This window comes from Pan troglodytes, chromosome 7 (assembly GCF_028858775.2).
Source record: "Pan troglodytes isolate AG18354 chromosome 7, NHGRI_mPanTro3-v2.0_pri, whole genome shotgun sequence".
NCBI classification, from domain to species: domain Eukaryota; kingdom Metazoa; phylum Chordata; class Mammalia; order Primates; family Hominidae; genus Pan; species Pan troglodytes.
Window position 1 is genome coordinate 58,940,138 of NC_072405.2, and position 17,768 is coordinate 58,957,905.

General features: G+C 39.1%; 1 protein-coding gene across 7 annotated transcripts in view; it reads left to right on the forward strand.

Moving 5' to 3' along the window:
- Nucleotides 1–17,768, forward strand: part of SNTG1 (syntrophin gamma 1) — an 869,847-nt gene that overhangs the window by 452,170 nt on the left and 399,909 nt on the right. The gene's annotated exons all lie outside the window — the stretch shown is intronic.

Sequence of the window (17,768 nt, forward strand, 5' to 3'; positions counted from 1 at the left end):
CGGTTAGTAAAGCTGTTATCTCCAGGCTGAAAGTCTAAAGATATTTCCAGTGGGTAAACTTTGTTCTCACTGGTAGAAGGAGAAGGCAGGATATCTTTTGTCTTTGTAAATTTACATCCTACTTTTAGGCAAATAGAGGGAGAAAAAAGAGCTTTCCTGCGTCTGCTGCACCATAATTGTCTTCAGCTCAACAAACCTTCCTATTTGGGGGCAACATATTCTGATTTCCAACAACTGTAACTATGCAGATTATACACATCCTCCACTTCATATTTATAACAAAGTTGGCAATTACTGAAACTTGAACCAGACTCTTGCTATTCAGATTTGAGGTTTACATGTCCCAGAATGGGTACAATATTTTTATATCATCTTACTGAGGTTTTCTTTGCTGCAGTAGTATTTTTCACTTGCATAATGATAATAATTTTGTGAAAAAAAATATTACATCTGCCTATTACCTCATCCTTGAGGAAAAGTCAGTGATGTATCATTGGATAGGAAAAGGGTATTGAGACTCAGATCGTTTAAGCAAATGATTCAGCAAGTAAGTAACCCAGCCAATGGTGAAGCCTCCTGACTTGCAGCCTGACACTTACCATACTGTGCCGTCCACTTTCAGAGTCTTCATCAAATTGTATATATTTTTTGCCTGCTTCCATGAATCCCAGGACTTCATTTTAATCTATTTCCAAAGTAGATTAAATATATAATATTATATATTTAATATTAATAAATTATATATATATATATATAGAGAGAGAGAGAACAATGCTTCCCCAAGGGTTTGAAAACAATATTACCTTGCCCTGAAGCTCTCCTCATCTTCACCTTCTCTTGTCAGTTACACACTTTGATCAGTTGTCTTGTGCTCTTTACATGCTGCATTTAGAACTTCTTTTATCCTCAAGCCTGAAAGCTAAAACTTCTGGCAGGTCAAAAGGAAGCAGTGAAGGATTCAACCTGGCCTGAGTGTTCCTGGACTCCGGCTCCTGCCTGGGCATCATGAGCCAAGGCTCACGATGGGTCGGCTTTCTGAGTCAGCTTCATAAAATAATAAGCACATAGAAAGGAGGCTGCTCTTGGGGAATTTGGGAGGTGTGTATTTGAGGAGGGTGAGAAGGACAATTGAGGTGAAATTCTGATGTAAGTGAGTTTGGCTGAATTTTTGAAATGGTAAAATCTAGGCACTCAAAAGCCTGCACCTTCATAAACTAAACTTTAGGAAAGGAAGAAAAAAAATGGAATGTGTAGGGACATGAATATTTATACCCATTTATATATCCTTTGTTGGCTTATTTCTGTGCACATGGGAAAGTTTAACAACTTCGTACATAATTTCAAGTACTTTATTCATTTTTTAGATTTGAAGGAGGAGAAAAATTTTGCAAAATAGGGTATTCTTCAGTTTTTTGGAAAACGTTTTATGTCTCTTAAAACATCTCATTTGTTTTTTTTCTAATTCACTCTTCACTGTGTTTGCAGTACTTTTCTGGAAATGTATTCATGAATTTTCAGAATTTTTTCTCCTCTAAGTGAAGAATCAATGGCTGAAAAGACCTTTTTTATAGCATATTATCAAATTTGCATAATTAAAAATAAATATACACACAAAAATGTCAAAAATCTAGCTAAATTGATTGGTTAAAAGCAATTTTATCATATAAAGCAAAATCACCTAAAGAATTGACATAATTGCCTAATATTAATTTAAGAATTATAAAATCAACTTAGACATTTAAAGCCCACATAAAATATCAAAATGTCCATGAGACTGCAGTTATTTTGATTTTTTAAAAAAATTGATTTTGGAATGTTCCTCAGGAATGAACAGAAAATTTCAAAACTTCATGACAACTTTGTGAAAAAGCAGAGTAGGTATAACTGGTCAAAACTGAGGTAATATCAATAATAATGCTATGGGATGCTTGAGGTGTCGCTTTTCCGGATGGAAACCTCTGTGGCTGGTGGCACCTTTGCCCGAGTTTTGCTCAGGTCCACTGGGCTCGTTCCGCCCACTCGGCCTGGCAGGCTGTGCTTGGCTCATGCTACCAGCCTGGATCTCATGCCTGCCAGAGCAAGTCATGCATGAAGTGGCAAGGGGTGTGTGAGTGAGCATGGGGTTCGGCCACTGCACGATCAGACACACCAACTGCTGCAGTGGGGAGGGTGGCTCCAGGTGCTGGCATGAGCAACAGCTCTCTGTGAGGCTGTGTCTTGTCCAGGTGCACTTCAAGCAGCTCCCACAGGTGACATTGCAGAACACAGTGGCACCCAGAAGTTTAGAGATGCCAGGAACCACAGGGCCCCAAAGATGGTGTCACAGCCCTGGCTCAGGGAGTTCCCAGGTCTGGGAATACTGAAGGGCCACAGCTCTTCCCTCCTTCTCTTCGCCTGCAACATGATAAGCAAGGGGCATGTTTCAGCCCTGCTAGTGTTACAGCTGTTTTAGCCCTGCCATTTGATAGATCCTGAGTTCTTGTGCTGTGACCAGGAAAAATGAGGTATGCAGACAAGTGGAGGGTGAGCAAGACAAAGAGGAGCTTTATTGATAGATAGGACAGCTCAGAGGAAAGCCACAGCAGGTAGCTCCTTTCTTCAGGCAGGATATCCCAATGAGTGTTCAGGTCTTAGCAGAGAAGGTAGCTCCTCTCTGCTAGGCAAATCATCCTGATGAGTGCTCAGCTCTCAGCAGAGAGGGTAGCTCCTCTCTGCAGTTGGTCATCCTGACACCTGCTCAGCTTTGGCTGATCCTAGGGCTTTTACGGGCCTCAGAGGGGAGAAAGGGCATGTGATTAGTCCATGGGAGCCATACATAGGCCCAGAAAAGGCACCACAAGCTCCCATTCTGGTCAGCAGGACTGACAGCCTGGCCCCCAGCCTTCAGGCCCTCCCTGACCTGAAGGTGGAGCCTTACCAGGGTCTTGCCCCCTTTCACCCAGGAACCTGTCTGCATTCTGCAGCTGTTCATGGAGCCCAGGCTGTAGGTACCAAGGGGCACCTGCAGGCTAGTGAAGAACTGCCCTCAACCCCACCTCAGCTTCCCTTCTGTGCTAGTTGGTGCCCCAAGTCTGGAGGCAGCTGAAGTGGCAAAGGGCTGGTGTGGCAGCATTGCCTCGAGCATGTGAACAGCTGGGTGGGCTTCAACAGCACCTGGGCTTGGCCCCGACTTTGCTCCAAGATCAGAGTAAGTGCTCACAGCAGGGAGTAGCCAGGCAGCAGGAGCAGGCACTTCCTAGCCTATGAAAGCAGGGGGGGCCTTCACGGGCCCCCAGAGATGCCTTGGTTTACAGCCACAGCCATGGCTTCACAGCTGCAGTTGGGCAGCTGCAGTTGTGCCGATGGGGGGTCAGGGGCAGGGCTCCCTCCTGCTCCAGGGCCCAGGAGCACAGGGATGTCTGGATCCACAGCTATGCATTGGGTGACTGCAGCAGCATCTGGGGAGCTCCCACCCCAACTTTGAAGGGGCAGAGCTCCCACTTGTTCCTGGCTCCCACCACTCCATGGAGCATGCAGCCATGGCTGCACCTCTCTTCTGCAGCTGGCCTGATGGCAACTGCCACTCCAGAAAGCCTGCTGCTGCCAACAGTAATAATAATAAATGTTAAAAGTGCATAAAACATCTCAATAATCCCAAGGACTACAGAAACTCTCTTCAAAGGACTCTTTCACACAGGTGAAAGTTACAAGGTGCAAGAGCAACTTGGGAAAATGACTGGCAGCCATCCCTGTTCTCCAGCATGTGTTAGCTGGTCACAGGGCTCCCCCCTTAAACACCACATTTGCCAGTACCAGCATGGCTAGATGTGATCTTGTAATGAGAGAATGGAATGCGAATGGTCTTGATGTGTCCAGCTCCCATTTTCTGCCTGGCAGGAGCTTGGACATGAGGGTAGCACTGAACTCTTGTCAGAGCACACATGCTGAGGATGGCAGAGACATTGGAGGGATGGAGAGTGGGTCCCACAGATTTTGAAATCACCTCAGGTCGTTTACGTTTGGACTCTTACAGGAGAAGCAAACTGCTCTCTGCGTTATGCCACTATTATATTGATTTTTTAAAAGAAACCAGTATCCTAACTAACATAAAAAGGTTAAAGATGCATAAATAGTTGCCTCCAAGGTACATATTGTTAAATGAACAAAAAGTTCACACAAAATGAAACTCAAGTGACTATAACCATTGTTTTAAATCCTATTGTTGTAATTGAGTTTGGAGAGAGGACCAATTAATATTTTTCCAACAGTCAAGGCATAACCTGAAGATGTGAATGTGTGTGGAGAGGGTACACACTGGGTTTCAGTTTGGGACACACAAAGAGATAGGAGATAAATTTTGCATATTTCATAATTTTGCCTAGAGCAAACTCTATAAATAGATAACATTTTTCTCTTCAGTAAACTGAGCTGTCAGAGTAAGCAGAACATTATAGAGACTTTTTAACACTCATCAAGTAAAGCATTATGGAAATTATCAAAATCATTTAAATCCAAAATATTTTTGCACCAATACTTCCTATTCTGTTTTGCATAACTACTTAGCTCTCCATGGGTGCAGCTGGAGAGGTGCATATCTTTATCAGTCTCCTGGCCAATGGAGCATTTGAAGGGAAGCAGTCTTATGTTTTATATTCAGCATGCATAAATTTGGCTGTGTTTGTCTCATTTTATTTTCCATGTTTTGGTCGCAAAGATGAAGTTTAATCAACAGCTATTGTTGCTGTTCTTATCATAATTGATCATAATAATTCTTGTTAATTTCTGAGTGTTAGATTTAATCATAATAGGCAAGATCTCTAGACAGAGGCCACATCTGATGATGTGACAGTCAGGAAATTTTCAGCTTCACTTTCACTTTTCTTGGTCAGGAACCAGGCTGTTACCATTGTTTGTTAGGTCAATGATGTAATAATAGTCTAAACAGGCTTCCTTAGGCTAGAGCTTTTCATGCTTTGTGGCTTATCACTGAGCTGTCCATGGAGATTCTACATGGATCAAAGATGAGGTAGGGGACATTCATATATTGTCATTTTTTAAACATTAAAGATGATTTCATCACATTATTCACCAAAGCTACTTATGCATTGCAGTTCTCACCTCCATATTTTAGGTAATAAAGTTTACTGATGAAATTTTAAAAATTATTTTCATAGGGGCTTTTTTATTGCCCCTAGAAAAACTTATGCTAGATAATGATTAACCAATAAACTTATTTTTCTTTTATCCATGGATACAGAAAAGAAGACATTTATAAACTATGTAATTGTTCCTGCATCATATTTTAGTACACATCAATTACTTTTAAAAAATCATATAGAGAAAGCATTAAAAATTTCATATCTGAATAAGAAAAAAAGTAATATGGGAAGATGAATGTGACTCCAGAGAAAAATAAGTTTTGTTGTTGGAAAAAAAAATCTAAAGTTTACATTTTAAATAACAGAATTAGTTAGCCTATTGTATTAGTCAGGGTTCTCTAGAGGGACAGAACTAATAGGATATGTGTGTGTGTGTGTATATATATATATATGTATATATCCTATTAGTTAGATATATATATATCCTATTAGTTAGATATTTATATATCCTATTAGTCATATATATATAGGATATATATATAGGATATATATATATATATCCTATTAGTTATATATATATATATCCTATTAGAGATATATATATATCCTATTAGTTATATATATAGGATATATATATATATCCTATTAGTTATATATATAGGATATATATATATATCCTATTAGTTATATATATATAGGATATATATATCCTATTAGTTATATATATATAGGATATATATATATCCTATTAGTTATATATATAGGATATATATATATCCTATTAGTTCTGTAGATATATATATAACATATATATATATATAACATATATATATATATATATATGAAGGCGAGTTTATTATTAACTCACACAATCATAACGTCCCACAATAGGCTGTCTGCAAACTGAGGATTAAAGAAACCAGTCTGAGTCCCAAAAACTGAGGAACTTGGAGTCTGATGTCCGAGGGCAGGAAGCATCCAGCACAGGAGAAAGATGTAAGCTGGGAGGCTAGGCCAGTCTCATCTTTTCACATTTCTCTGCCTCCTTTTTATATTCTAGCCATGCTGGCAGCTGATCAGATGGTGCCCACCCAGATTAAGGGTGGTTCTGACTTTCCCAGCCCACTGATTCAAATGTTAATCTTGGCAAAATCCTCACAGATGCACCCAGGATCAATACTTTGTATCCCTCAATCCAATAAAGTTGATACTGAGTATTAACCATCATGTCTATGTTACTAATAAACCAGCTACAAATGAAGTGTTTTCCTTATAGTTTTTATAGTATAACATAGAAATATCTAGTATATATTATATTCTGGAACTTATCATGTTATTAAATGGCTGGCACTTGTTAGTTGTGTTTAAAGGATTTTCAGGAATATCTAGAAATATGCGCTACTAGAGTTATTTGGATACAAGAGACCAAATCCAAATATGACTAGTTCAAACTATAAAATAATTTTTTGGAAAAATATGGACTGTTTCACCAAAGTGAAGAAGCAACTGACCAACTAGGCTTTGGAAAGAGCAGGAAGTAGGGTAGCTCACAGAATCCAGATAATGGGACTGATTGACAGTATTTTTTTCTAGATAATATCATCAAAATAAACTACTTTCAATATTTCAATTTTTTTAAAAAAAGAAATATGCTCTTTTAGTCAGTTATTGTCACAAAATATTACACAATAAAACAATAAAATCTCAGTGGCATACACAACTGTATCAGTCAGGATTCTCCAGACCAGCAGAAGCAGTAGAATATCTATGTATGTGTATACATATTTTAAGAGACCCATTTAAAGAAATTGGCTCATGCAATTGTGTGGGCTGGCAAGTCCAAATTCTGTAGGGTAGGCTGGCAGAATGGAAACTCTTGGGCAGGAGTTGGTGCTGCCTACTCGAAACAGAATTTCTTTATCAGAGAAACCTCAATGTTTGCTTTTAGGGCCTTTCAGTGATTGCATGAGGACCACCCACATTATTGGGAATAATCTCCTATACTTAAAGCCAACTGATTTCAGATGTTAACCACATTAAAATACCTCCACAGCAACACTTAGATTAATGCGTAATTAAATAATTGGGCACTATAACCTATTCAAGTTGACACATAAAAGTAACCATCACAGCTCACCCTTTGTCAATGTAACATTCATATATATCCCTTTAAACCTACTTTAGCTCCAAATAAAAACCATCACAAAGTCATCCTTCTAACGAATATGATACAACAGTCCTTTGTATAATCAAAAACACACTAATTATTTCCCTAGAAGGGGATACAAAGGCCTTGAGTAATCTCCTTGATATGCTGTAATTTAAATGCTGTGATGTAAAATTAACTATTATTAATAAATCTTATGTTAGATGATAAGGGAATAAAGAAGGGAAGAAAACAAAGATAGTTGACATATATTATACATATGTGTATACACACATATATATATGTTTGTAAGTGTACATGCACATACAGTCAAGTTTATAACAAAATGAGAAAGAAATAACAATTACAGTCCTCATTTTTGCAGCTGATCATGTGGTGGTAGTTGGTGGTAATAACTGCCTTTTTCCACTACCCATTCCTTATTCCTTGTGTCCTCAGCAAAAACCTCAACTGGTCGTAGTTCTTCACCTGGTAAGGTAACCCAAATCTTCATTCCTGAAGTGTCTGGGCCATTAATAGTCCCTGCCTGAATGGGGTTATTGCAGTTTTCCATTGGCATGAATCACAAGCATGGTAAGACACACCTAAGGAATCTCCTGTACATACTCTTCCTGACCTCCAAGCTGGAGCAGCCCAATTTCCCTTTGGAAGTCAGTATCAATCACCCCAGTCAGAGGAGTAACTCATTTCTTTGCATGTTGATTCAGAGGCAATGGAGTCCAAAGTGGCTGGGAGTATCTCAACTTCCAATTCAATGAAATCATTGTTGGATCTCCTAATAGAAACATTCTTCACTGTGGAATGAAGACCTCTAAACCAGAAGAGAATAAGGTCGCAGGTACAGGAAACAAAAGTTTTGCTAGTAAGTAGAGAGTAATACTGAGAGGAACTACCCTCATTTCCTAAACTCATGAATTCTGGTAATGGGAGAGACAGCACCATATATTGAACATATACAGCTTCCTGGAGAACTTTGACTCAGCCCTGCAAGAAAATGCCACCTGGCTGATGCCATAACTGTTTTCAAAAGGCCTTGCACTGTTCTGTCAAGCCAACTTAAAGATGGTGGGAAAATGGTAAGACCAGTCCAGTGAAATTTATGAGCATGGACTCACTGCTTCACTTCATTTGCTGTGAGGTGAGTGCCTTGATCAGAAGAAATGGTGTATGGAATATGATGGCAGTGAATAAGGCATTCTGTAAATCCACAAATGGCAATTTTAGCAAGAACGTTGTGTATAGGGAAGGCAAATTCATATCCAAAATAAATGTCTATTTTAGTAAGCACAACATGCTGACCTTTCCATGATGTAAGTGTGGCCCAATACAATAAACCTGCCATCAGGTACCTGGCTTATCTCTCTTGGGGAATGATGCCATACTGGGCTCAGTGTTGGTCTATGCTGCTGACAAATTGGGCACTCAGCAGTGGCTGTAACCATGTTGGCCTTGGTGAGTGGAAGTCTATGTTGCACCTGCATATTGTGCAGAACCATCTCTAACCCAAGTCAACTTTTCTCTTCCTCCAGTGAATTGTGGTTAGGAAACTCCCCATGAGACCATAGGTGTGGGCTAAGAGAAAGAAGGTAATAGAGCAAGAGTGGAATCCATAGATAATTGAAGTTCTTTCTCTTGTAAACTATTTGTGCCTTAGGGTCTGCTTGAGCCCGATCACTTCCATTTGATGATGTGTACCCCTAATTTTATGGCTTGATCTATTGGATGATACCCAGTTCATGATGAGCATCTCAGGTGACTCAGTGTCCCATGGTTAATCATTCTGTATCTACTAATAGCCAATAGCAGAACAAGAGCTGTCTCTTAAAACGGAGTTGTTATCCAGAGAAGAAAGCAGGGATTAGCTCCCAAATTATGAGGACTTGTCCTGTGATTCACCTACAGGGACATGCCAAAGGCTCTAAACAGCATCCCTGTCTGCCACTGCCACTTCACATGACAGATATTCTGCGTCATATGTTCCAAGTGGTAGAGCGGCTTGCACAGCAGCCTGGACCTGACGCAGAATCTTCTCCTGTTCTGGACCCCACTTGAAATCAGCAGTTTTTTGAGTCACTTCTCTAAAGATGCCATAGTAGTCCACCCAAATGAGGAATATGTTGCCTCCAAAACTCAAATAGGCCCCCTAGGCATTGTTCCTCTTTTCTGGTCATAAGCAAGGCCAACTGCAACAACCTATTCTTTACCTTAGAAGGGTATCTCAACTGACATCACACCACTGGACCCCAAGAAACTTTGCTGAGGTAGAAGGTCCTTGAATTTTTGTCAGATTTATTTCCCACTTTCTGACACACAAATGTCTTGTTAATAAGCCTAGAATAGTTCCTAATTCTCACTTACTAGGTCCAATTAACTTAATGCCATCACTGTAATGAGCCAATGTGGAATCTTGTGGAAAGGGGAAGTGATTCAAAATCCTTGTGAGCTATTGACATAGGGCTGAAGATTGATACATCTCTGAGGTAGGACAGTGAGGGTATATTGCTGTCCTGGCCAGCTGAAAGCAAACTGCTTCTGATGGGCCTTATGGACAGGAATGGAGAAAAAGGGATTTGGCAGGTCAATAGCTGCATACCAGGTACCAGGGGATATGTTCATTTGCTCAAGCAATAAAACCACATCTGCTACAGAGCTTCAATTAGAGTCACCACCTGGCTAAGCTTGTGGTAATCCATTGTGAGTCTCCAAAATCCATCTGTCTTCTGCACAGGCCAAATAGGTCAGTTGAATTGGGATATAGTGGGAATCACTTCTCCTGAAACTTTTGAGTCCTCGATGATAGTAATAAAGTCTACAATCTCTCAAGGAAAGTGGTATTGTTTTTGGTTTGCTATTTTACTTGCAAAGGTAAGTTAAAAGTAGTTCTAATGGCATCCATTTGGCCTTTCCCATAGCAACAACTTTCACTCCACATGTCAGAAAACCAATGTGGTGATTCTGCTAGTTACTGAGCAAGTCTATTCTAATTACACACTCAGAACCAGGGGAAAAACATACAATGTGTTCACAGACTACCCTGGCCTTACCCTGAGATGGACTTGAGCTAAAACTCCGCTGGTTACTTCCACAGCCCCTCTTCTGATTGGTGGACCACAGTGGTGTTTTGCGTCTTCAGGAATTAGTGTCATTTCAGAACCAGTGTCTGGTAGTTGCTGAAAGATATGGTTTTTTCCCTTCTTTAATTCATATTTAATTCACGTTTATTTGCCCTGGTAAAAGATTATGCAATTCTTTGGGGAAGGCTGGGAGCAAGATTAACAACATAAACCTGTGGTAGGGTATCAGCGTCCTTCTTTATGTGGCCCGACTTCCTTTCTGTATTAGTTCATTTGTATTGCTATAAAGGAATACCTCAAGCAGGCTAATTTATAAAGAAAAGGGGCTTATTTTGACTCATGGTTCTGCAGGCTGTGCAAGAAGCATGACACCAGAGTCTACATCTGCTGAGGTCCCAGGAAGCTTTTAGTCATAGCAATTGGAAGGGGAGCCAGCATGTCATGTGGTGAGACAGGAAGCAAGAGAGAGAGAAGGGAGGTTCCAGACTCCTTTAAACAGCCAGGTCTGGCATGAACTTATTACTACAGGGAGGACACCAAGGCATTCATGAGTGATCTGCCTCCATAACACAAACACTATCCACCGGGCCCATCTTCCACACTAGGGATCCCATTTCGACACGAGATTTGGAGTGGACGAACATTCAAACCTTCGTGCAAGGGGCTCTGGTTCTACAAACCATTTCAATTCTGGGAACTGAGTGAGAGTCTATGACTCTATTCTGGTGATTCATACTAGACTTTTCACTCAACCTAGAACTCATTTGCTTGTACTGATCAAATAAAAATTTAGTAGGCTTCCTGTCTATTTTGCTTCTAGGGACACATGATCAACTTGCCAACACCATAGGCCTCTCCGAGTTAAGCTACTCTGATTACTGCCTTGGCCCTGATTTCCATTCTCATAACCATGGCCTCTTTGTCTTTGCCACTTGGGCCCTGTCATCCCGGGATCCAATTACTGCCATTGCATGTAAGGATTCCAGTTCAGTGGCAATAGTTCCTATGGTAATTTCTGCCCTACAGAGAAGAGTGCCCGAAGAGCTCTTTAACAGAGCCACCACACAAATTTATTCCTCAGAGTCAAGTCGAAAGGTGCATTCTCTGGGCCCTCCCAGGGTCAGTGAGGGGCTCTTGTATGATAAATCCACTCTAACATTCCAATACTCTTAAGTCATCTGTTAATTTCCTCTTCAGTGTACCAAGGCGATCCTGGCATTTTAATGTAATTTATTATAAGTCATTTTTTTTTGGTCCATGTTTAAACCCAAATCAACTAAACAAACTGTCAGAATCCTTTCTAACACCCCAAATTTACATCCAGAATTTATGCTTAGTGGGGCAATATCAATCAATTTGACCTAGTCCAAATTCATGTGCCTTCCAACATTATCCAACATCATGAGTATCCATTCCACAAGTAGTTCCCAGAAGTCTGTCTGTATAAATTGAAAAAATATGCAATGATTTTGAAGTGGAACACACCTTTAATGGGTTAAACTTTGTATCTCACCTTTTTTCACCTGTTGCCACTTGAGTGTACTTATACCTATAAAAGAAAAGAGGGTTGGTGGGGTTGGATCCTCAGGAGAATCAGCATTGTTTTTAGGACAACCACCTCAGTGAAGGCTATCACTCTACCACCAAGGAAGACTCAGCAGAACTTAGGGGTTCACTGAGCTCAGCTTCATCACAGACTTCATATATGTCTTCCTTCCAATATTCAGGGTCCTGTTTTTCCCAATCAATGTCTGTGTTTAACAGAAGAAACTTTGCTAAGCTGGGGTTTAATTTGTAATGTAATTCAGTGACTAGCAGGATGAGACACTGGGTTTAGTGTTCAGAAATCTCAGGTTCATGGCTATAGGAGATAAGGGTATAATCTAAGACAGGCATATGCATTTTCAGGTCATATATGCAGGGCATAGGCTAGAAATTTGAAATCCTAGGCTCACCCTTTTTCTCTCTACTTTCTATACCACGGTTAAGAGCAAACAGCCAATCTTATTGCACTCATTATTTGACAGGACTGTTCTAAGTTATCAAATACTTGGTCACTGAGAAACTTGCCTTATCAATACTTGAGTAGTAGTATTTAGTGGTGATATTGTGTGTATCTCTATTGCCTCTTTGTGCCATGGACTACCAGTGTTCTTGTTAATACTGGAAATAGAGTCTTTACTGCCTTTAAATCTAATTAGATTACAGAATCAATTCCTGAAACCCCAAAACCAAGTCAAAAAACTCATTCTTAGAATTCTGTGCCTTTAAAACCACTGTTGGTACCCAAATCTATATCAGTCATGGTTCTACAGAGGAATGGAATCACTGTGTATATGACTAACATGACTGGGAGTCAGCAAGTCTAAAATCTACATCAGCCCAGCAGGCTGGAAACTCTCATGCAGAAGCTGATGATGCAGTCTGGAGGCAGAATTTCTTCTTCAGAGGAAACTCATGCTTGCTTCTGAGGCTTTTCAACTTATTTGATGAGACCCACCCACATTATTGAGAATAGTCTCCATTATTTAAAGTGAGTTGATTGTATATATCATCTGCAAAGAAACTTCACAGCACCACCTAGATTAGTGTTTGATTAAATGCCTGGGCTCTGTAGCAGCTAAAGCTCACAACCACAAATATCAAGCACTTATTTGACTCAGGGGTCTTCAATGTGATTGTGGCAGCTCTGTCCTGGGTAGGGATGTAAGGGTGGTTGGAATGAATCTTGCATTCTGTGGGTCATATAAGAAGTTTGGCTCTGTGTGTGTCACTTTAAGGCCAGGCCAACAGGGCAGCAGCTTCTTGGGGAAACTGTTCTCGTGCAATTGCAGAAGTGCTAGAGGGCACGGGAAGCATGTGAGGCCTGTAGAGAAACTAGCATATGGTCTTTTCTCCCCACCCATAGCTGGAGTAGACATAAGTAATTTTGATAATAAGTGCAGTCTATATGAATGAACGTAAAATAAACTATGCTGTAGTGGATACAGTTGTTTCCCACAGGCCTGTGGGTTAGCATTTCTTATGGCTATACATGTATACTGGGATTGCACAACTGAGCACATGAATGATTGGTTATTGGAAACTACGTTTCTCACTGTCAGAGACTTATCCGGTGGAAATACTTAATCGATTGTATGACATGCTCAGTTTCTACTAAAAATGAACAATCTATTTCCTTTCACAGCCAACAGGCCCTGGTGTGTGATGTTCCCCTTCCTGTGTCCAAGTGTTCTCATTGTTGGCTTGGTTCGAAGTCTTTGCTATTGTAAATAATGCCGCAATAAACATACGTGTGCATGTGTCTTTATAGCAGCATGATTTATAATCCTTTGGGTATATACCCAGTAATGGGATGGCTGGGTCAAATGGTATTTCTAGTTCTAGATCCTTGAGGAATTGACACACTGTCTTCCACGATGGTTGAACTAGTTTACAGTCCCACCAACAGGGTAAAAGTGTTCCTATTTCTCCACATCCTCTCCAGCACCTGTTGTTTCCTGACTTTTTAATGATCGCCATTCTAACTGGTTCAAGATGATATCTCATTGTGGTTTTGATTTTCATTTCTCTGATGGCCAGTGATGATGAGCATTTTTTCATGTGTCTTTTGGCTGCATAAATGTCTTCTTTTGAGAAGCATCTGTTCATATCCTTCACCCACTTGTTGATGGGGTTGTTTGTATTTTCTTGTAAATTTGTTTGAGTTCTTTGTAGGTTCTGGATATTAGCCCTTTGTCAGATGAGTAGATTGCAAAAATTTTCTCCCATTCTGTAGGTTGTCTGTTCACTCTGATGGTAGTTTCTTTTGCTGTGCAGAAGCTCTTTACTTTAGTTAGATCCCATTTGTCAATTTTGGCTTTTGTTGCCATTGCTTTTGGTGTTTTAGATATGAAGTCCTTGTCCATGCCTATGTCCTGAATGGTATTGCCTAGGTTTTCTTCTAGGGTTTTTATAGTTTTAGGTCTAACATTTAAGTCTTTAATCCATCTTGAATTAATTTTTGTATAAGGTATAAGGAAGGGATCCATTTTCAGCTTTCTACATATGGCTAGCCAGTTTTCCCAACACCATTTATTAAATAGGGAATCATTTCCCCATTTTTTGTCAAAGATCAGATAGTTGTAGATGTGTGGTATTATTTCTGAGGGCTCTGTTCTGTTCCATTGGTCTATATCTCTGTTTTGGTACCAGTACCATGCTGTTTTGGTTACTGTAACTTTGTAGTATAGTTTGAAGTCAGGTAGCACAATGCCTCCAGCTTTGTTCTTTTGGCTTAGGATTGACTTGGCAATGCGGGCTCTTGTTTGCTTCCATATGAACTTCAAAGTAGTTTTTTCCAACTCTGTGAAGAAAGTCATTGGTAGCTTGATAGGGATGACATTGAATCTGTAAATTACCTTGGGCAGAATGGCCATTTTCATGATATTGATTCTTCCTACCCATGAACATGGAATGTTCTTCCATTTGTTTGTGTCCTCTTTTATTTCATTGAGCAGTGGTTTGTAGTTCTCCTTGAAGAGGTCCTTCACATCCGTTGTAAGTTGGATTCCCAGGTATTTTATTCCCTTTGAAGCCATCGTGAATGGGAATTCACTCTTTATTTGGCTCTCTGTTTGTCTGTTATTGGTGTATAAGAATGCTTGTGATTTTTGCACGTTGATTTTGTATCCTGAGACTTAGCTAAAGTTGCTTATCAGCTTCAGGAGATTTTGGGCTGAGACGATGGGGTTTTCTAAATATGGAATCATGTCATCTGCAAACAGGGACAATTTGACTTCCTCTTTTCCTAATTGAGTACCCTTTATTTCTTTCTTCTGTCTGATTGCCCTGGCCAGAACTTCCAACACTGTGTTGAATAGGAGGGTGAGAGAGGGCATCCCTGTCTTGTGCCAGTTTTCAAAGGGAATGCTTCCAGTTTTTGCCCATTCAGTATGATATTGGCTGTGGTTTTGTCATAAATAACTCTTATTATTTTGAGATACGTCCCATCATACCTAATGTATTGAGAGTCTTTAGCGTGAAGGGCTGTTGAATTTTGTCGAAGGTCTTTGCTGCATTTATTGAGATAATCACGTGGTTTTTGTCTTTGGTTCTGTTTATACGCTGGATTACGTTTATTGATTTGTGTATGTTGAACCAGCCTTGCATCCCAGGGATGAAGCCCACTTGATCATGGTGGATAAGCTTTTCGATGTGCTGCTGGATTCAGTTTACCAGCATTTTATTGAGGATTTTTGCATCAATATTCATCAGGAGTATTGGTCTAAAATTCTCTTTTTTTGTTGTGTCTCTGCCAGGCTTTGTTATCAGGATGATGCTGGCCTCATAAAATGAGTTAGGGAGGATTCCCTCTTTTTCTATTGATTGGAATAGTTTCAGAAGGAATGGTACCAGCTCCTCTTTGTACCTCTGGTAGAATTCGGCTGTGAATCCATCTGCTCCTGGATTTTTTGGTTGGTAGACTATTAATTATTGCCTCAATTTCAGAGCCTGTTATTGGTCTATTCAGAGACTCAACTTCTTTCTGGTTTAGTCTTGGGAGTGTGTATGTGTTGAGTAAAATGGCATTTTACTTCTGAGATAGTCCCCCTCCAAAACCCCATAACCACACTATAATAGTTAAAAAGAACATCAGAATAATCCCAATGGAAGAATATCTTACAAATTCCTTACCAGCATGCTTCAACACTGCTAAGGTCTTTAAAAATAAGCAAAGTCTGAGAAACAGTCACAGCCAAAAGAAGCCCAAGGGAAAAAGGGGACTACATGTAATGATGTGCCTTGGAAGCAATCCTAGAACTGAAAACAGACAGTAGGGAAAACTAGGAAAACACAGATGAAGTTTAAACTTTAGATAGTACTAATGTATCAACAATGGTTCATTAATTGTAATCAATGTGACATAATCATATAAGATGCTAACAGTAGAGAATAATGGAAGTGGATAACTGTCAGAAGAAAAAATTACAACAATTGTAGCAAAATGATTGGATTGGCTTTGATTGTGATTTATGAATCATGGCAGCATCTCCTTTAAACATTTAGACAAGGTGTTCTGATGAGCTGAGCCCTGGAGGTGGGATTTATATGCAGAAAGGACTGAAGAAAGAATAAAAGCCAAAACATCGATTATTCATTACAAAGTTACTTTCCTTTTAGGGTTAAAGCAGAGGGGACTTATTTAATGCCAGCTAAAATTGGACTGTTTGGCTCTTTGGCTATTATTCCCTCTCCTAATGTTTTAGAAAAGTCAAATAATCATCTTGCTTTCAGTTTGGTGATGTGAAGCTTTAGCAAGAGTAACTTCATTTTGATATAGTCTAGTAGAACCTGAGGAACTCAATCCAAATAAGTTATCTCCTATATATTTTATCTAACTGTATGTAGAAATTCTTTGTGCTTATATATGAATTACTTTTCTGAACAAACAACTGATATTATCACCTAATGTTTTGATGAAAAAGAATAGAAGATTAGAATTAAAAAAAGGAAGATGTGCTAAAAATGGTAGAAGGTATAGATATAGCACCTGCTCAAATGTGCCGTGTTATGAAATAATTAAAAATTTAAAATGTATGCATTAAAATTAAATTCAGCATATGAAACAAATATGAGGTTATATTTAGATGGTTCAGTATCCTCATGTCTATTTCTCTGGTTGCTTTTTAGTAGCAAGAAATTGATTCCAGACATCTCTTGTTTTTATATAATCGATACATATCAAAATTTTCCTTCTTTTGTAGTAGAAGAATAACTTTACATCACAGTTAGAGAAAAGAAGATATTTACAGGTTCTTCAAATAAAATGTTTATGAGCAATTCTGAAAAATAATTAAGTTAGTAATAAAAATTTCATTAATATTAATGAGGCTCACAATCCACAAGATTTATCTAGAGGAAATATTTAATAGATTATATGATGCGTTTGGTTACTACTGATGATGGCTAATCTCTTTCTTTCAAAGTCAATAGTAATAATCTATCAGTTCAGTGACAGCATGGTGATACCTCCTACTCTGTTTTGCCACACTTACCTGATAAAGCATTAATTAATCTTGTATAATTAAAAAGAAATGCCAAAGAAGGATATAATAGTTTACTCTTCCAAAGGCTGAGATGAGTAATTTTGAGGAGTACAGAGTCTTCTATTTTGGAATTAATCATTCATCTTACTTTGACATCTCATTTACTTATCCATTATATTTTGGCTCTGCATTGCTTTGTTTTATAGTGTCTGGGTGTCAACTTTCCGTGACATATCTCAGTTTGGTTAGGTGTATCACGTAATGAAAACAAAACACTCCAGAATAATTTTACAAAAACATCTATATGTATTTAAATCTACATTCATCATTTAGGTATTATAGTGACTATAGATGAATCTATTTTAGATATTTTATACATTGATTTTTCTTAATATTATTCACTCTGACAAATAGCTTGCTT